This window comes from Manis pentadactyla, chromosome 1 (genome assembly GCF_030020395.1).
Source record: "Manis pentadactyla isolate mManPen7 chromosome 1, mManPen7.hap1, whole genome shotgun sequence".
Lineage (NCBI taxonomy): Eukaryota > Metazoa > Chordata > Mammalia > Pholidota > Manidae > Manis > Manis pentadactyla.
In genome coordinates, this window is record NC_080019.1 from 215,735,037 (window position 1) to 215,750,606 (window position 15,570).

The 15,570-nt window shown below is 40.6% G+C and overlaps 1 protein-coding gene across 3 annotated transcripts in view; it reads left to right on the plus strand.

The window, feature by feature from the left end:
• Positions 1 to 3,769: 3,769 nt before the first annotated feature.
• Positions 3,770 to 15,570, plus strand: part of CNTN3 (contactin 3) — a 377,024-nt gene continuing 365,223 nt past the window's right edge. The window contains exons 1-2 of one of the 3 annotated variants that reach the window (XM_036878260.2): positions 3,771 to 4,147; positions 4,580 to 4,819. The gene's annotated coding sequence lies outside the window, so the exon portion shown is untranslated. Of the gene's footprint in view, positions 4,148 to 4,579; positions 4,820 to 15,570 lie in introns of all 3 variants that reach the window. The other 2 variants (XM_036878261.2, XM_036878259.2) reach the window with 2 other exon arrangements.

The following is a 15,570-nucleotide window of genomic DNA, read 5'->3' on the forward strand; positions in this document are numbered from 1 at the left end:
CTTAGTTCCTTCATCTGTAACAAGGTGGTAAAACAGAAGTTACCTCATGGAAAAGGTTTTTATAAGGGTTGCAAAGTACCCCATATAAGCAATTAAAACAGTGCCTGGAGCACAAGAAGCTCATTCAATCATTAAATAAACATTTCTGCTATACCTATAGCGTGTGTCAGATGCATGCTGGGAGCTGTGAATGAAGCAATAAACAAAACTAAGTCCCTACTTGTGTAAAGCTTACATTCTAGTGAGTGACTGTGGCTACACAAAACAAATGTACAACAGATGTCATGTAGGGATATATTCTATGAAATAAAGAGAATGACAGCACAGCTAGTGTACACAGGAAGTCCTGCAAATATCTTCAAAGGAAAAAACAATGAGTAGACACCTAAATTAGTCATATTTGATTAGTATCCAGAGCTAAGTTCCAGGCACAGTGCTAAGCATTTTATATACATTTATGTTTCCAGGATCTTCCAGTCTCACCCTTTCACCAGAAGAATGGAGAATTTGCTTGAATGATGTTCAATAGACAATTGCACATCTGAGGTGAAAGTTTCATGGGGGGATTTTTGCCTCTATCATCCAGTTATTGCAACAACCTTATTTTTTTACTCCAATTTGGATACTGAAAACTTATTAATACTCTTTAGTCCGACTCAGAGAACCTCTTGGAATTACCAACTCTAGCACTGCAGGTGACAGTTCTGGATATTCAACTACATAATCTCTGCGTCTACGTATCAGTTAGAACTTTGGGACAGTAACACGGCCATGTCCATATGACTTGCCTTTCGACCTAGGAAACTAAAAGATTCCACATATAGAGTCTTGTTATAAAAATAGATATGTTTAACTTGGTAACTTGGCTACATTCCAATTTAAAATTTTACCTAAGAATGGCAATCTGTGGATTTAGCAAATACATTACTTTTCCTTTTGCTACACAATAAACAGGCAAAGAAATAATTGGCATGTAGTGTCAGTGGCATGAAACAGCTTCTATAGTCCCACATAGATGGGGCATCTTCATAATGGGAAAATGATCTCACACTTGAAAGTGCTTGGATATAAAAGGTACCATATAAAGAGGATGTTATTATTCTTAGTTATAATACCCTAAAAAAAAAAGGATTTGCTATCTAAGTGGCTGCTGAAACTTAACTGCAGAATTGCTTATAATGCTACAATCAGTTGAGGCCAAATTCAATAAAAACTCCATCCGGCATTCATACTGAGAAGACCCACATGTGCCTTTAATTTTTTTTTTTTAATTTCCTGGGCTTCCGGCCCAGAAATTGGATGGAAATTTTATTTAAACCTGCTCTTGTGTATCAACTTTTGGTAAATGTCAGGTTTTCAGTTGACTCACATTATGCTTTACATTTCGAGCAAAGGGAGAAAATAAAATGATGCATATCTCTCTAAATATATATATTTATACACCCCTTACCTGTTCCGACTAGGAAACCATGGCTCACACTAAATGTTAATCATTACTCCTACAAATTTAGGATGTTCCCCCTTCTGCTGCAACCATAGATTAGAAATTCCATTAAATCCCTTTCCAGCACTAATCAGTTTTCACCCGCATAGACAATGTAATCTGAGTTTGGAAATGACTAATAATTTGGAGAGGGTGGTGTGGGGTTGAAGTTTAGATTTCTCTTTAATTTAAAGGAGCTTCTCTCTTGTCTTCCTCCTGTCATTTTGCTGCCTGGGGCCAGCTCCCCTTCCCTGATGAAAATGCTCATTCCCTTCCCATTAAACAGGATATATATGTATATATTAGAAAGAAAATGCATTATGAGACATCAACTTGAAAATATTAACAGACGAGACAGTCCTGTGATGGATGTAGGCATGGCAGTAATTGCACCTGCTAGTTGCAAGGCACGAGCATAATTTGCATGTAAAGTTTTCTCAGTTCCTTCCAGAACACACCAGTTCTACTCAATAAAACATTTTGTCACACTCAGGAGGGTTGCCAACGTGTTCCCAGATTGCAAGCAAAAAGATTATTTACAGTAACCAGTAACAACTGAAATGGCCATAAACAACCTTTCCATACCTGCTCTATTTTTTTCTTTTACTAAGTAGAGAAACTAAGGAGCCCAAATTTACTACAATTTAATTCTGATGGGAAAAAGCACATTATTTTTATTTATAGTAGTGTGCTCTATCTATCTTTGCCTCCCACCTTTTAAAACATAAATAAACCCCACTTTTTATTTTATTTTTTAAAATCCAGCCATTACTCTATGGGGAAGAACGATTTCCGGATAAAGTGAGAGTCTAGGCAAAAATGACCAACATAAGAGGAAGTTACCCAGTGTATCCCAGGACCCTTCTGTGTCTCCTGGGGAAAGAGCATCACTGTGGAAATAGTTCTCGGGGAAACGCTTGCCTTGCTCCAGCCTTTAGAGAAGTATCTTTCTGCCAGCAAGAAGGTTTGGGGCCCTGCATGTAGTGTTCAATATAGTGAGCAGTGCCCAGCATCTTACTGACCTGGGTTCTGCCTCTTGTCTTTTAAACCCCTTTAAGGAAAGTTTCTCCTATAATTCAAATTCTATGCTGAATTGGATGGGACTAGGCAGGAATACTTATTTCCGGGGGGGCTGTGGGGTGAGTAGGGGGAAGTAAGAATAATACGAAGTAATCAAAACAGCCATTTCACTTAAACACCTTCAGGTTTCCTTTGCCCAGGATGTGCCCTTGAAGAGGGGTTTTCTCTCTCTGTCAGCAGGAATCACAGAGGAGACAAAAGAAGACATGGTGGTAAACTCTTAAGTCTAATTAAACAGACTTGTCTTGGTATTTTACTATAAAGGCAAAGTAAACTTTTGATAAATTTTAAAAACAATGTCAAGGAATTATTAAATTCACCTCCAATTTCGGTCTTCTGGGAAAGCATTGTCAACAGGATCCTAGGATGTCTAATTGTGAATGCACAAATATGCGTACACACGTGTATATAAGCAGAAAAGCTGTAAATACTTTTTCTGTAGCAACTTCTTTCTCCTAACAATGGTGCCAATTTTAATTTTAAAGCGGATAAATAAGAAGGGTTCCCAATGTACTAGATACTGTACAGCGCAATTTGAGTGAATTAGTAAATTCAGTTTGAGTGAATTAATTCAAGACCTCCTCTTGAAGGTCACTTCACACCAATACTAGATGGACCTCCCTCTCTGTAGCTGCTGCTTTATATTACACTGTAATGTCTCCACTGTATTTTAATTCGCCACTCTCCTTAGAATGCACAGGTAGGTTGTTTCCAACTGAAGTCAAGACTAGCTTAGCTGTTCAGACCAGGGGTTTAGGACTTCCACAAGCTTTCATTTAAGTCTAGGTTCTTCAACCAACCACATACTCAGTCAAATAAAGGTAAGAACTACCTCATTGGTCCTTGTACAGCTGCGATTATTCTCCTGAACTCATCCTGGCCTTAGGCAAATTAATTTCCTCCTCACTAAATCAGGATACAGTAATGGAACCAGGGTTGCTCTGGGGACTCCATGAACCAATTCCCTCAAATCGTGCAGTACAGTACCTGGTACATAGGGAACCCTTCTTATTTATCCGCTTTAAAATTAAAATTGGCAGCCTCTGCGCACTTGTGAGAGCGCGGCTGAAGGAGGCTTTTCCAGAGGGGGAACTCCTACCTGCCGGCCCCTGTGGCCCCGGCTCTGGCGCCGCGGGCCCACCAACCCCAAGCCCCTCGCGTCGCCGCCCGGGGCCCTGCGGAGGCGGACGCACGTGGGCGCACCCGGCCGGGCGCACGGCGGCGCGGGGTCCGGCCCGGCGCGGAGGCGCGAGGGCCGCCGCCGGCGCGAGGCGCGGGACCCCGTTGGCTGCTCCGCCACGCTCCCCGCCCCTCCTCCCGCCCCGTCTCCCCTCCCTCCGGGGCGGGCGCCGGAGCTGGATCCCGAGCTGCTGAGGCGCGGGCAGCGCTCTCTCGGCGCCGGCAGCGGCCACAGCAGCCTGGCGCGCAGCGGCGGCGGGCGGGCGCCGCGGGCTCGGCCAGGACCCGCGCGGACCGGGGCGCTGCGGCGGCGGCTCGCGCGGGCGCGCACGGCGGCTCCCCAGGACCCTGCCAACAGGGCTGTCTGGCCCGTGGAGCTGGAGCCCGGTGAGCGGCGGGGACGAGGTACGTCGGGGGTGCCCGGGTCCTGGCGCCGGCGCGGGGCTTGGTGATGGGCCACCTACCGGGGCAAACTTGACGCACTGGCTTCACGGCTGCTCATCCCCAAAGTTTGTTTGCGGGGAATGCACCCAACGAGTCGAGGATAAAAAATGCTTCTCTCAGCCGATTTGCTTTGGGGAGTTTTTTTGTTTTTGTTTTTTTTGTTGTCCCCCTCCCCCCGCTCCCTTATAGGATTAGTTTCTGTGATGGAAAGACTCCACATGCCCAGGTCAAGCGTGGGGAAATGTAAGGTGGGTCACTCTGGTTTGCCCTTAACGCAGCGGATTTGGCCAATGAAAGTTGAAAAAAAAAAAGTTGTGAAGCGTAGGGAAGCTGAGGAAGAATCCTATATCCATGGTGCAGGGGGTGGAAATGTGCTAGTTTTTTTTTTGACAGAGACGCCTTCCTAGTCCCCAGCTCTGAAGAAAGCCAGAGTGGAGGACGATCAGCGATCAAGTTTTCTGAGTGACATTTTCTTTACATTTTAAAATCTGCAGCCTTGGATGGAATTCCCCCCCTATCGTTTCTATTTGCCAGGTTTTCTCTGACCGGCTATAGTCCAGGTTTCTTGAGCTTGAACCCTGGTCTTGGCTGCTTCTCCGTTCACTAAGGAGCCCTGGGAAGCAAAGCAAGCAGGTAACAATATAAGGATCGGCAACCAGGAAATGCCAGCTGGGCACCCCAGGTCCACAGCATCTACAGTTACTATAGGGGTTGCTTGAAATGAATGAATAGCTTCTGGGCTCTGCTTCTGCAGAGCTTCGCACGGCTTGCCAATCCGTTTGCCCTTCCTTGTATTGCATTTGCTTATTGATGTACAACAAGGAGATGCGCCCAGAGGAATGATTTAATAATAATCGGTGACCGCGGTGGTGAGTGGAGCAAATCTGCGATCTGAGCCAAAGGGAGGGGTACCGACAGAGCTCTGAGAGAGGGATGGCGAGTCTCAAATCAAGACGTGGGGAAACAGCTAGAGGAAGCAACAGACAGGAGGTGCATGGTGTGCAGGAGGGAGGTCAGGAAACCCAGCTCATATGCTGAGTAGGGAAACCCAGAAGTAATTTTTAAATGATTAAGCAAAAATAACTAAAAATAAAAAAGTAGAAAGACTATATGTGCTGTGGTTTCTTTCTACCCCCACAGAGATGAATATCACACTAGCTGAAAAAGAATCCTGATCTGTAAATAGATTAAAAACAGGAATTAATCAGAACAATGAGTCAGAGCCCTTCAGAGATTGAAAGGAGTAATTGCCTTTGAAAGAGCTATTATGTCTCAATATCAAAGTCAAATGTGTTAGTTTTGCTGTGCAAGCTGTGTTTACCAACATAAACATGACTTTGGCTGCAACAGCCTGGCATCTGAGTTTGTGTTTTTAACCCTTTGAGGGTCATGGTACTAGGGAGGAAGGTGTCTTCAGGTTAATATCCATATGCATTTGAGCATCATTTGCAAAATGCCTAATATATCCCAGTCACTGGTTGCAGTGGATAGGTTCTTGTAAATGTTGTTTGTGGAAGACAGTGATAAGGTTCACCTTTGCTGATGGAAATACATTTGCTTGCACATTGTAAAAATGGTTCAGAAATTAATGGTCTTTGGATGCTTGCTTGAAGTCACTTGAGAGTCAACATGTGGTTTGAGGAACCCCAAAACGATTAGTATCCACCGGGAAATAGAATGAATTGCTACAGATTTTTAAAAGATAAGTGGGGAGGTTTGAATGCATATGCTTGGTCCTTCTGTCTGAAGATGGGTAACTGAGGCATGGTGTGGCTAATTGATTTGCAGGGTGATAGATTCAGGCAGTAGCCGCCTCAGTTGATAACATTCAGCCCTATGTCCCACTCACTATTTGGATGTCATTGATGTTAGCCTGAAGACATGAAGTTCATTTCTTCAGGAGAACTCTAACTTTTAATATCCTTCACAACACTACCAGAGAGCCCAACTATTCCTTAAAATGGCAGCAAAGCATTTAAAAGGACCAAAGTGCTGAGCAGTTTCAATTGGAGCAAAGATTAGCTGAGGACAACAAGCTGTAGCCTTTCAACAACAAGCTGTAGCCTTTCCGTTGCTGATTTATGTTCAATTTTATCACTGCCACATTTCATATATGCCTAGTTATTACAAACGAATAGCCTGTTCACTCTGCTAGCAAAAATATATTTCTGTTATATAAGTTCCAACTCCTCACACACTTAGTGCACATCTTCCAGCTTTGTTTTTATTGCATACTTTAAGTCTCCAACTTGAAGTTCTCCATAAGTCTTGATATGCTTTGTGCTGAGAAATAGTATATAGATCTAGTTGGCCCTTTCAAACTGCAAGACCTATATAATCACTATATTGTGGAAATACCACCAAACAGAAAAGCATGGGTTTGGTGAAATGTTCTTTTTTCCAATCAACATTCGTAAGTTATTAGCAGTAAAATAATGTCGACTATATACATTGGGAGATACTCAGTTGGTGGGAGGATTTGTTGATGCCATGTGTGTTTGCTTGCTTTTCTGATACAGTCATCATCACCAGTTGACCTTTAAGCCTTTTGATCTAAGGGACTTACTTTGTTTCTTTGAATTTGAGCATCTCTCAAGCACTCCCATGCCTTTAATATGCATTTATTAGTCATTTAATGCTAGTGGACAGTTCCTTTCTTATGCTTGGTAGTACTGCACTAGATAATACACTTATTGCAGAGGTATTTGTCTATAATTAGAGTGTGGGACCACAGAATAGTTTAAGATAGAACATTTCTTTGAACTTGAGGAGTAAGACATCTCAGTCTCATCTAATTTGTGCAAAGATTTCAGAAATGCATCAAGGGTACTAAGTGGGTTCTGGTCTGTGGCTCCCAACCTCCAATTTGTCTACAAAACACAGTGGACCGTATCTTTTGAAAATGTGCTGCAGGAGGAATTCACTCCCTGGTTGAAACTTTGTATGCCAAGTTTCAATCCATAGTAGGTTTTTATTTCTCCTCTTTTATGTACAAGTTATAAACAAGAAATAAGGGTTTGTAATAGAAGTGCTAGCAGTACTTTATAGCATCTCAAACAGCTCTGCTACTTGGAATGTAAATATTTGTAGAATCTTTACTGTGCAAGAAGCTGCCTTGCAAAACGTGAGTAAAAAATGACTATTTTATTAAGTAGGCTAAAATAATTCACAAGATATCCATATTCCTTATTGCAGACATATTGGCATTTTAAGAAATAGGGTATGTATGTTACAGCAATTTTGAAGCACTCTCTTAGGTGCCTTTATAACTCAGATTGTAAATTTTCTGTGTTCTAACACAGGATAAAAATCTGTCCCATTTGTTTTTCTAACTTGCTTGGCTTTGATTGCCTTTCAAATGCTAAGAGATGAGATCTGTAATTCAAAACCCACTTTGATTATATTGCTCATAAATGAGCCTGTCACATACTATTTTTAATAAGATAAAAAATTCTTGGTACCATTATAGTGCTTCCAATATTCTTGTTTTGGGAACCTAGTACAACTCAGATCTCATGTGCCCTTTTTATTCTCACTCTAAAATAGTTCTCAAATTTGCCTACTTCCCTCCATCTCCACTGACATCATCCTATTCCAGGTCACCATTTGGGAAAACTGCACCGTCTCCCCTGCCTTCTTTCCTACCTCCTCCCTCAAATCATTTTCTGCACAACAGTCAGGGTGCTATTTTTTAAATGTAAGTTAACTTATTACCCCTCTCCACAAAGCAGTTAAATGGCTTTCTGTTGCATGCAGAATATTCACTATTTTCTGCAAAGCCATGTGTCCCTCCAAGATTATCTCATGACATGCTTTGGGAGCAAGAGCTTCATAGGCTTTCTGTTATGCCTGAAGTTTTGTTGGCCTCTTTTCTACCTTAGGGTTGATTCTGTCCCTTTGCCTTTTAGTGCCCTCCAGGATTTACCCCTAAACACATTTGCAGACACACGTGCATGTGCGCACACACCCACACCCACACCCACCCACCCACCCACACACACACACACACACACACACACACACACACAGGCATTTTGACTACTGCTCACCCCTTTGGTCACAATTTAAATATTATTTGCTAACAAAGGTCTTTCTAATTTCCCTCGTCTAAATTAGGGCACCTGTGTTAAGCTTTTACTGTTCATATCCCCATGGCACTTATCACAACTTAGAACTCTTTCCTTATTTAATTCTTATTTAGTCTTCTTTAAGCATTTTGTAAGAAGTTATCATATCTGCTTTACTTACGATTGTAAAGCAGCTCCTATCACAGTACCTGGCTCACAGTGGAGTTTGGTAAAGCCATAAAAACTATAGTTTTTGTGGGTTCTGCATTTGCAGTGTGCTACTGGAGCACTCCTGTGGCCAAGGATCCTGTCCGGAAGGTCCATATTTAGAAGTCTGTAGCTGACTTTCACAGCGTTCCCTGTGTCACTTTACTCATGATCTGGTATGTCTCTCAGATACCTGCTACTTCAGACTCACTGTGTCAAAATGAGATTCATCATTTTCCTCCCAAGCGGATTCCAACCTAAGTGATCACATCTTCCTTTAACTTTCATCCTGATTCTCAAAGCGTGTGGCGCCAGTGATGTCTGGCACCACCCACCTCCTCTGTCCGTGTAGCTTAGTCAACTGATGAAAAATACAAGAACATCCATTTAGGTTACTATGCATCAGCCTGGGTACTAAGCACTTTACTCTCTTTACACTTCTTACCTAAATGCAACAGATTAAGAAACAACCTCCCTCCCCCTTACCTTTCTTGTTCCAGCCTTCCCAGCATGTGGTGCCCTATTAATCCATGAGCGGACACCTTGTGTCACGGGACTCCCACTCCCTAGAGAAAAAAATGCTACTGCTGCAGCCTTGTCTGCATGGAATTTCTTCTGCTTAGTTCTCCACCTACCATACTTGATGTTCCAATTACAGGGGTTTTCTTTAACTTTTGAAAACTCAATATGACACTTCTGGTTTCAGGGTCCTCATACCATTGACTTCCATTCCAAGCCCCTTATTCCCATCTCAGCTCATCTCTACCCTCAGTAACTGTTGTTTTTGCAAGGAAAGCTCTTTACTTTCAATCTTACCATTTTTTTTGGATGATACCCACTCATCTATCCCATCTATTTATCAGAAAGCCTTTAATGTCCTGCTAGGCCAGGTTTGAGCTCCATGCTGTCTGCCCTCAGCTATGCTTTAAATTTTCTTCTGTAGAGGGAGGATAGAATAGAATTTAATTAATATTGTACAGTTGCTTATTATCTGCCTTTTCTGATAGTTTGTGGGTAGAGTGGCACACACATACTAGGATCTTATTAAACATTTATGAAATGAAAGAAAATCTGATTTATTTTATTCACATGCAGTTCTATAGTTAGGGTTTGTATTTTGTTGGACTAAAATTATTTTAGTGTATAACTTAAAGGTTTTATTGTATTTTGCTCAATTTCTGAGTGACAAACTTAATTGAAAACAGATGAATACCTTGATATAGTCTAAATTTAAAAAATTCTGGACAAACATGCCCTAAAGATAACATAAGCATAAACTAAAGATTGTCAGTCTGGAGGGCTGGTCCTAGATATAACTGGCTTACTTTGATGCAGGGGGTAATTTTAAATTCTTGAAATTTATTTTTCTTATACAGCAAAATATTGGCATATGAAAGAAATTACTGTATCACAACAAATCAAAAGAACATCTTCCTAAACTCTAAACAGTTTTGTATAAACTTGGGGTGTGGGGAACCTTGTAGGCATTGAACTTTCTCACCAATCATCCTTCAAATAGAAAGCCCCTTTTACAGCACTGAAAATACTGTATTTCTCTTTCACTGCTTCCCAATGTATGATCTTTTTAGAAACATTAACTGTTCTGTTGAAATAATGGCAATTCCTTGACCCTTATAAGGCTTTCTGAGTAATCTATGTGGGTGAAACTTGGTAACTTACATTTTTAAACTTTTTATTTTAAGGTAATTGTACTCACAGGAAGTTGCAAAAACAGTATAAAGAGTTCTATATATCCTTTACCCACCTTCCCCCATGGTGAAATTGTATGTATCAATATAATATCAGACTAGGAAATTTACACTGGTGCAATACTGTTAGCTCTACCATAGACCTTACACAGTTGTCGCCATTTAAAAAGATCTGATAGCATGAGTCTGTGTGTAGCTCTATGCAGTTTTATCCCATGTATAGATTCATGTATCTGTGATTTTAATTTAAAGAGCAAATACCCTGAGAGCTGCCATTTCCATGTAAGCATGCACTGATGTAATATTTTTGCAAGTTTCTTTGAGGTTTCAAATATTCCACTTCCATAGATCTTTTCCCATGCAAATTGTCTTCTTGTTCTTAAATATCATGAACTCCTTCACCTTGGAATTGCCTGTATGTTAAAGTTTCTATGACAATGGAAGCCTTAGCATTTTATAAATCAGGATGTGACATTTCAGTGGTTCTCTGTGGTCACTGGTTTAGGATTCTGTCTTGACTTTCCATGCTACTTTTAAAAAGTTCCACAACTAAGTATGTTTAACACTGTAATCAGGCTTGGACAGGATTTGTGTGCCACCAGGGCAAAGATCCAGTTGGCCCTTGTGCTTTCTAACAGGCTTACTCCACTTTTATTCTTACATAGATATAGTCACTCTTTAAAATAACATATTGCAGATAGTAATGACCCTTTTCAGGCAATTAAAATCAACCAGGACTGTAACATAGCTAGTGATCCAGTCTGATGGCTGATATGCAGCCGGGCTGACCACCTCTGTGAATATAAAGCAGCAGGAAGTTGCTGATTATCACTCATGCTTACTAATTCCAGTGAATATTCTGAAGTCTCTGGAATACAGATAAGACATTTGTACTGATGTCACTGTGTACAAGTCAGTGCTTCCTTCCTTAGCCGCCCACTCCCTTTGCCTACGAGAGCATTCACATTCGTATATATTAGACAATTTGTTATTTTTCTTAACCATTCTTCGTGTAGCTTCAGTAGTTCGTTCTTTTTTCTCTAAGTAATACAAACCAAGAACTGTGTGCGTCGGCTGTAAAATTTGAAATTTGAGACTTGTAGGTTTAAAGTTTCACTTTTTACTTTCTCATACCAGTCAATAAGATTTTTCTCATGTGCAGTGGAGAAATACGTATATTTATGCTTAGTCCTACTTAGTGGGCCTGTTATTTCACCAATATTAAACAGTAATTACCCCTATGGAGTTGGCTCTGTAGTACTTAGTGGCAGCATTAGTCTTTAAAAAGAACAAAAGGATCTCAATTTATGGGTTTTGTTATATTATGAAATAAACCACATATTCTGTGAAGATGCTTATGAAAGGAGGGAATATTTCCATACAAGGGGAAGTTCTAGAACATAGGCATTATTTGTTTTTAATCTAAGAGTGTCCCAGTTGTCTGGTGCTATAAATGTTCTTGCATTATGACTTGCTTGGAAATATCTTTGTCATTTTTCTAAACATTATTTATGGGGTTTTCCTTTTGGATTTTGTTATTTTATTCTCCTGTTTATTAATAATCTAATTATTTCTTGATTATTCTTGCCCCCGGCCACATTGACTGGCCATTCACATATACACACGCACACATGTTCTCTCTCTCACAATACCCAAGACATAGATGAAAATAGGAAATAGAATTAACACCAAATCATAAAATTCATAAGGTACAAAATATAAACATTCCATAAGCATCCAAGGAGATGAAAATAAAACCAAACATGATGGGGAACAGTTGTGGATTGCATGTAGTAGTAATATGTCCTTGTTATTTATAGTCAGTCCATTTCTTCTCCCCCTTTGTATTTTCTGCATCTTCTTTTTCTGTTCCTTTGCTTAGTTTTCTGTCTTGCTTTAGGGTCATATTTTTGAATTGATTCTTCTATACTGACCCCTAGTGGGTAAATATTTTCAGTTGTTTCTAATTGGAAAGATTACATATCTTGTCTGTAGGTTTGGTTTCTTCCCCCCACCAACACCCTCGCGGGGATGAGGAAGGCAACCATAAAATTTATCAAGTTTGATCTTCAGAAAAAAATAACCTTAGAAAAAGTTAAAGCACCCATCAGTGCTGTGGGGCTGTTTCTTAGCACTTTGCATGGTGACTTGCTCTTCCCTTTAAGCAGGGAATCTATTTCCCTCCCCCTTGAATCTGGCCTATTGAATTTGAGCATTAAAATGTGACCAAAATTATGTCATCCTGAGTTTTCAGTCTCAGCCTTGAGATGCTGGGAGCTTTTATTGTTTTCTTGCAGCCTTGAAACCTGCCACATTAAGAAGCCCGGGCCAGCCTTTTTGAGATTGAGAGGCCACACAAAGACATAGCCAATAGCCAATAGCTAGCCAGTAACTAGAATTGATAGTCACAGGAGGGAGGCCATCCAGTCCAGTTAAGTCATCAATGCCTGCAGTTACATGAGTGACCACAGGCAAGACTAGCAAACAAACCACCCAGCTGAGCTGAGGTCAAATTCAGAATCATCAGTAAATAAACTGTGTTTTTACGTTATTAAGCTTTCAGGTAGTTTATGCAGCAGTCACACACACAAACAATATTATAATTTTAAAAACCCACTTATGAAATATAAGTAAATAATTAAAATTGGAGGTCAAATCGTTTTGTTACTTTATAAATGTATCAGTCAGATTTTCTTTGATAACAAATAATCTGAAAACCTCAGTGGCTTCTAAGGACAGATATTATTCACCTGAATTACCTAAGAGCTGTGGGTCAGCCGTGGTCAGCATGGCTCAATTTCAGTTTGTGGATTAACTGTGTGTCTGCTCTAGTTTTCATTCTGGGATCCAGGCTGAAGATACAGCTATACAGTGAATACTATGAAACTCTATCTAGATCCACAAATTTAATGCCAACATACCCACCCATGTCTGCTTGGAATATCAGCTGCTGATGGCTCACAGGTTCATCCTTCAACAAGCATTTCCCTTTGCACAGGGTATTGTTGCAGCCAACTTTATGCCTCCTCTTGGGTGTTGGTTCATGCCAGTGTCTGGCTGATACCTGGGCACAAAAACCTGATCTCCTTGACTTAATTTAGGACTACTCTCAAGGGCATCCCAGTCCCCCAAAGCCCTTTAGAATAAGCTGAGTCCTCAGTTGTAACTACTTTAAATTTCAGGGCCCCCATCTACCTGTTTGTGCTGTTTTACACTCCCTATAGCTTCTTCCTTCAAGAGTATTCTTCAGTAAACCTAGCTCATCTCAGGATTTGTTTTTAGGGAGCCCAAGTTAAGAAAGGCCCTTATCTGGGACATATTCTTACAGCAGAAGGTAGAAACCCGAGATGCTTAATTGAACTACTTTCATTCAAAACTTTGGTTAGGATTGATCATATATCAGGTTTTACTCACATCAGGACCCATAAGGGAGGTGGACAAGAAGTGAGTGTTTACAAACAATAATATCATCTACCATAGTCTATGTCCCTTATTCTCTGATGCACAATACACTTCTAGTCACATGTACACACATTACACTCACTCCCTGCACAAAACCTAGCCCCTCAGCCCCTCAATGTCTTGCCTAATCATGTCATCAGGATGAAAGTTCAAGATCTTATAGTCTTTACATCTTAACATAGAAGTACAAAAAGCTGAACCAGACCATTGCTAGCAAGTTATATAGTTTCTGCTGGGCCCTGGCATGTACCTCAAATGTTGATATATTATTGACAAATTGCATGTGTGACACAACAGTCATAAACATGTGTTCCACATGGATGTCAGGGGATAAAGAGGGGATATTTGTGAAAAAGAATACAGTTTACTTATATGAATTAGCTATTACCATAATAATTCTACACAGAAAGCAACCAGAAAATTTCATTAACCTGAAGCAAGAGGAATTTCTTCAACTTTCCCTTTTACTGGTTGGGGTAGCTCTGCCGAGCTCATTTGGTCTTCCTTGTATTTTTATGGATCAGCTGGCAACTGGCAGATCTAGGCTGAGCTCCACTAGATTGTTCAGGCTTCACATCTTCCTGGCTCAGGTATTCCCACGTCTTCTTTTGGAGTACAGGTTGAAGAAGAAGCTCCTTGGTGGAAACTATTCTCATGCCAGTTGATAAAGCCCCAAATAACAAGTGGAATCATGCAGTCTTTTAAGTCTTGGCCTGCAACTGGAATATTATCACTTCTGCCAAAGTTTGTTGGTTGTAACAAGAAGAAAGGTCAAAGAGAAGAGTGGGGAACTATCTGCCCCTTTCATGGGAGGAACTGCACAGTCACATGGCCAAGGGCATAGGTACAGGAAGGAGTGAAGAATTTGGCCAATAGTGTAGTCAGCCATACTACCAAATCTCACATCTGTTAAGCACTGAAAATGCCCTCTAGATTTTAGTTGCCTTTCAAATTAAAAACAGGAAATGTAAAATGTCACTTTATTTTGTGAATGAATTATAACTCTCTAATTGCTGCCTAAGTGAAGGAGTCTTGTGTGAGGCCCAGTAATACACAGAGGTGGAGAATATAATGAAAGCGCTCAGAGAATGTACAGTTCAATTCGAAGAACTGACATGTCTGTGGAAATCTAGTGAATAGTATCAGGAAGTTTTATCTAGTAGGAATGTGCATGCTTCCTAGTCCAAACAAACTTGTCTGCCACTGACCTTGAACACATGGACTCTCATAAGCCTCAGTTTCTTCATCTGAAGATTGGAATATTTGTTCTGGTTATATGGATTTATTGTAAAAATTATACAAGTTCAGGCCAGGCCCCTAGGAAACTTAATGCTACGAGTGTCTGTGGATGTGTGTTGGTGTCCTTATTACTCACATATACATTTTATATATATTCATAGAATACTAGAGACATGGTATGTGCTAAAAGATGAGAGACTTAGAAAGGATTAAAGAAACTAAGGTGACTATAAAGTAAAATGATTGGGAAGGCATCTGTGAATCTAGGATTGGGCTGGATTTACAGTGCGTGAAGAACTTGAAGTCAAAATACAAGCTGTCTGGTTGATAAAATCTGTCCTGGCAAGTTCTTGAACCAGTGAGTCATTTCTATGCTGGTTGTGGTTGAGAGTGTGTTGAGGGGGATAATTTGTGGGTGTCTAGTAGAAGGCCTTGATTTCAGTAGTGTTAGATATTACCAGAGCCAGAGGTAGATCTGAACTGAGGCCATGCCCTGTTAGGAATCGGACATAATAGGAAGCTAAGGAGGGAGTGGATCTAGGTAAAATCTTCGTCAGTAGTTTTTATTTTTGTGTCCAAAAATTCTTATAAAGCATGGCATCATAGAATACGTTTTACCAGTGAGGCCAAAAAGGTTCATAGAATGTCTCAGGTCACATAAGAGGTTAATGATCTAGCCAGAAACAGAATCTATATTTCC